Genomic DNA, 6,000 nt, shown 5'->3' on the forward strand with positions numbered 1-6,000 from the left:
AAATATGCAAGCAAATACAACCTAAAAACTAGCTATATATACGTATATTCTGTCTGTCATTCACAGCTATATTGAAAAAAGGAGAATGTTTCAACAGCTGAAATTTGCATCAGATATATGTTGTTGTCTCCCCTTTACAAGAAAATACAACGAAAGTCTCATAACCGGGAATTTGATACTTTTTAAAGAAAATAACGTGTCCGAAGGTTTGTTGTATGTGGTTGCCAACGAGCCCAGAATAACGTAGAGATGGCGACACACATTGCAATGCATTCGCTCGCTGAGGTCGAGACTTTTGCCCGTCGCCATATTAGCAAACCTGTCTCCGCCAGCCAACGAGCATTATACGATAGAGCGCCCTCAGAGCGCTGCAAAAATGGATATCACTGTTCTGGAAGTGGTGCGTGAGGAACAAGGTGAAAATTAATCCTGCCAAGACGCAGGCAATTGTTTTCACCAAGCGCCTTCCTAGATTTGGCCGTTTTACTATTGATAATGTCCCCCTATCTTGGTCTAAATCTGTTAAATACCTAGGTCTCACATTGGACCGCGGGCTAACATGGAAACTGAATATAGAACAGGCCTTACAGCGTGCTACGGCAAGGGTGGCAGCCCTGAGACCCCTGTAATGGAATAGATACATCTCTAAGTCTATTAAGAGAAACCTATACCTGGCATGTGTCAGGCCTATACTCCTATACGGCTGTGAGGCCTGGTGCTATATTCCGAAAACACATATGCAAACCCTTCAACGCTTTCAAAATAAAACCCTCCGCCGAATGACAAATGCACCAATTCTGCGGTCTAACAGGAGGATACTAAGTGAACTGCGTATCCCTCTTGTTAGAACTCAGATATATAAAATAGTTAAGGCGGCTAAAACTAGAATCCTCCTTAGTCTGCCGACCCAGGCATCCTACTCTTAAAACAGGTCGTAAGGACCAAGAAGCCGAACACTCGATTCAAATGTCGCGGCCCTTGGCTAACTTATGACCTGTTTTAACTGGTAACGCCCTATTTTTCGGCCTCATTGTTTCCTTCATAACTGAACCTGCCAAATTCAAAATTCAAAAAAAAAAAAAAAAACCTGAAACGACCCGTTTGTTAAAAAGGAAGCTCCCTACCTCTTAAACAATTTCTTCTTCGCTCAACTTTACTCCGACCCGACTATTTAATTTTTAACAGAGTAGCGAAGAGGGGGTTTCTTCTCTGACGTGGAGAAATATTTCTTCTTCACGACAGATCATTTTTCCCCCGCCAGTGCACATGGTGATTTTCCGACTCATCGGCTATGTCGCGGAAACAGATGAGTAGAGGGGCATTGTATTCGTCCCGGGACTCTCATGTATTCGCTCTCAAAAAAAAAAAAAACCTCACCAATGTGCAACCAGAATTGAAGCCAACGAACACGCGTGACCGCCATATTGTTTGCGCTACTTTATAGACCAGTTGCTGTCCGTTTTTTATCAAATTACTACACTGAAAGCAAATACAAGAATTCCGTATTATTATTTGAATTTATTGATATTTTGAAAGGAGTTGCAACAAGAATGATGTTGGACTTAAGAAAGATCTCAGAAAATCTATATACAAATGGCGGGAAATAAAAAATGGCTGTCAAATTAGCTGCAGAAGTTCTGAATCACTTCTAATGCCTTCCAATGTCAGCGACAGAAGGCTTTTTTATCTCCATCGTTCCCGACGCCAGTTCAGTCAATTTTAAATCACTCATCTCTATGGTCCAACATTAAGATTTTTAATCCAAAAGGATTGTAAATGCTGTAGAGCCCAGCAATGGTGAATGGCTTCTAAAGCTCAGCAGTGGAAAACTAAACCAAAATTGAATCGAGATTTCACAAAACCAAATTCCAAAAAACATTTTACAATATGTAATTGATTTTTTCATTCAAATGAGAATACAATTTCTTTTCAGATAGTAGCAGGACAAACTAACATCATCAACTAACAGGTTCTGAACAGTCTAAAGGGGAACAAAATAACGTACATTAGAAATTATTGGGGCGTTGGTGTTTATGGAGCAGTACATTTAGTTCCCTTAACTCTCTTCTTCCTTTAGACATGCCACCTCACGAGATAGACATAAAAGTTAGATGCGTTCTAATATTCTTCACGATCTAAATGCTGTTGCTGGTTTGTTCAGTGGAACGAGTTTGACCGTGGTAAAGCTAGACTGGAATATTTTTCGTGCAGAAACTCTAATGGGCTCAGCTTCAGGAAGAGCGCGTTTTATTCCAATAGATTTGGAAATTCTGACATACCACTCCTTCTTAAACGGAGGCATTTTCCTCTAAATTTAGCCTTTTCTGTCGAAGGCACAGGGCAAACTTTGCATGGATTTGGGATGCACCCCTCCACTCGACTGTTTACCCATGAATAACTATAACGTACTGGAGCTTTTTCAGGAGTTTGCATATCTATAAAAGTCGAAGTGCAACTCAGTGGCGTACGGTGAACGTATTCATTACCCCAGCTGCAAAAATGTGTTTTAAATATAAACAATCGTAGCCCCACTACACTCTCTAAAATCAACAGTACCATTTTATAAGGCTGCATTTTTCTTGGAAAGGTCTACCTGAGAAAGATCATTCAAGAATAATTTTAACCACACGCTCGCACATACTTTCAAATTGATATCCACGGCAGTGACGACACCATCATAACTTAATCTCTAGCAGATTTTAAACAATGTACTTACAGTTTCATCCGGTATTATTATTTCGTATGGCAAAACAAGGATACATTATAAATACATATAAATACATATTTCTTAAATAAGTACGTAATTTACAGGTCAGCATTCAAAACTTAATGTCCAGACTTTTCAGCCAGTCCACTGCTTCTGTAGAGGCACTATGTAATTCTTGAACAGATCCATTGAATCTTCTTTTTGGGCAGTCCATAACAACGTGCTGGATGGTTTGAGGCACATTATTACGGTCGCAGAATGGGTCTTCAGATTTTCCCCACTTGTGAAGCCAGAATTTACACCTTCCATGGTTTGTCCTGATTCTGTTTAGAGATGTCCATTCCCTTCTCGGTAAGTTGAAACCAGGAGGAGCTCTACAAGGTTGGTGAATTAAACCCAGGTGGTCAGGATTTGAAGAAGTCCATTCTTCATGCGAGATCTCATCAGCATCAAAATTTGTTTCCAGGAGCTTCTCGCCTAACTTCCATGATGGGTTTCTGAACTTTAATCTCTTCGATTTCTGAGGGTTGCAGTCCTGATGTAAGGACAGTTGAAGATTACTGCGACATTTCTGCCATTCTCTTACAAGAGCCAGTTCTCTTCGTATGTGATAGTACAGTCATGGTTTTCACAAAAATACACTGGAACTATTTGTATTTTACTTAAAAAGCCTAATCTAAAACTAATCAGCAAAATTTAACTGGTATTTTACCGTCGTTGAAGTTTTATAGTTTCACTCGCATATTGAATGTACGTGCATCAACGACAAACGAGGAAAAAAATTTGTCACGACGTATAACACACGTTATATTTGTGACGAATGCCTCAGAACTCGCGAAACCTTCACCTATAATCCAAAAGTAACACTACAAACATTCACTGTATACCACCATCACAGACAACCATTCGTGCTTAACTCTGAGTTCATGCTGGACAACCTAAATAGTTTTCTGCGGCTATCGGAACACATACTCTACTCGTGCCATCAATGAATTGCTCGAAAAAACTGTATACATGCCGAAATCCAAGGCTAAAATATATTCTTCTATATTACAATTGATTTCATATACTGGCTCTATTTTTATTAACAAGACGATGTGCAAGTGGCTATACTGTTAAGATGTTGATATTTTTTATTGCAATCTCTAGTGTGTGGCGCTGAAGACTTAGTGTCAAGTATTAAAACCAACACCCCTTACCTAAACTAGCTGGCCTATCGCCGTAAATTGCTGTCGGGGGAGTGGGCACAGCTCCGCCTCGAGAAAGCTTCAAGTGCATGCGTCACCCAAGCGACCTTAAATTTCGCTGGGGGTAGCTCTCTATCGCGCCGGCAAGGAAACCCAACTCGCTGGAGAAGCTGAACTGCGGTAGTGTGAGCGGATTTTCGAGACAGCTGTACTTGGCTTGGCTTAGATGTTCGCAATTGTTTAAACATTATAAAAGCGTTCTAAGGAATAATTAGAAAATGTTAATACAAAGTTCTTTACCCCAGCAGCGCTGAGGTAGATGGGTTCAGCTTCTCCAGCGAGTTGGGTTTCCTTGCCGGCGCGATAGAGAGCTACCCCCAGCGAAATTTAAGGTCGCTTGGGTGACGCATGCACTTGAAGCTTTCTCGAGGCGGAGCTGTGCCCCGTCCCCCGACAGCAATTTACGGCGATTACTGGTGCAACTTGCTTCTACAACTACATTCAATATGGTTCTTAAGGAAGTTTCATAATACTTGTCACGATTCTATACAATTGACATGTGTGTAACATGGGAAGTGTAACGTCTATTCCTAAGATATATTAACATGTTCATTTCAAAATTCTAATTACATTTGACAGCAGTGGTGGCGTTAAGGACCCCGCGGGGCGTGTGAGTGCGCTGAAGAGTAGCTGAAGAGTGATTCTACATATTGATAAAGCTACAGCATACAATTCAGTATTATTCGTATTACAGAGGATTATTTTCAAACTCAGGTCGTCGTAGTGCAGAGCTTCTTTCATCAATAGGAGCACGGTAGTTATTTCTGAAAGCATAAGGGTTTCCCAACTTGTTCCAATAATAACCATCCCTTGCTGCCACTCACAACAATCAATAAGACTTTTGAAGTAATTAGCCAGTTCTGAGAACCCAGTAATCAGCGATAACAAAAACATCCTCCTTATCTAAACTCAAAATACCTAAGTTTCGAGCCAGATTTTTTTTGGTGCTATATGTTTTACGTCGCATCAACACATATGGCGACGATGGGATAGGAAAGGCCTAGGAAGTGGAAGGAAGAGGCCGTGGCCTTAATTAAGGTACAGCATTTGCCTGGTGTGAAAATGGGAAATCACGGAAAACATCTTCAGGGCTGCCGACAGTGGGGCTGGAACCCACTATCTCCCGATTACTGGATACTGGCCGCACTTAAGCGACTGCAGCTATCGAGCTCGGTGCGAGCCTGTTGGTCTTAGGAACGAGATTAGTTCTTAATATTGTGACGGTCAGCATGTTTTTGCTCACTATAATTGGAATATGCATTTCTTTGTGTGTGTGTGTGTGTGTGTGTGTGTGTGTGTGTGTGTGTGTGTGTGTGTGTGTGTGTGTGTGTGTGTGTGTGTGTGTGTGTGTGTGTGTGTGTGTGTGTGTGTGTGTGTGTGTGTGTGTGTGTGTGTGTGAGAGAGAGAGAGAGAGAGAGAGAGAGAGAGAGAGAGAGAGAGAGAGAGAGAGAGAGAGAGAGAGAGAGAGAGAGAGTTCTTTTAATTCCTTCGGATTTGAAAACTAAATTATGTAATTATTATTATTATTATTATTATTATTATTATTATTATTATTATTATTATTATCTTTTCGTCATAGTTGTTCACTCCAATAATATAGAACCCTGTACTACGAAATAATCTTGTAACTTCCCTTATCAGGAAACGAGGGGGGCACATTTTTAATTATTGCGGTGGGGGTGGGGGCGAGCTTCTTAGCGCAGCTACTGTTTGACAGACTAATTTTGACTGTCGAAGACAGGCTTACACACTAGCGACCTGGGCAAAATATGGCTTAAACATTTTAGGTACTGTATTATAGTATTGTCTGCCTCTGTGGTGTAGTGGTTAGTGTGATTAGCTGCCACCCCCGGAGGTCCGGGTTCGATTCCGGGCTCTGCCACGAAATTTGAAAAGTGGTACGAGGGCTGGAACAGGGTTCACTCAGCCTCGGGAGGTCAACTGAGTAGAGGTGGGTTCGATTCCTACCTCAGCCATCTTGGAAGTGGTTTTCCGTGGTTTCCCACTACTCCTCTAGGCGAATGCCGGGATGGTACCTAACTTAAG

The sequence above is a fragment of the Anabrus simplex genome, chromosome 1 (genome assembly GCF_040414725.1).
Source record: "Anabrus simplex isolate iqAnaSimp1 chromosome 1, ASM4041472v1, whole genome shotgun sequence".
NCBI classification, from domain to species: Eukaryota; Metazoa; Arthropoda; class Insecta; order Orthoptera; family Tettigoniidae; genus Anabrus; species Anabrus simplex.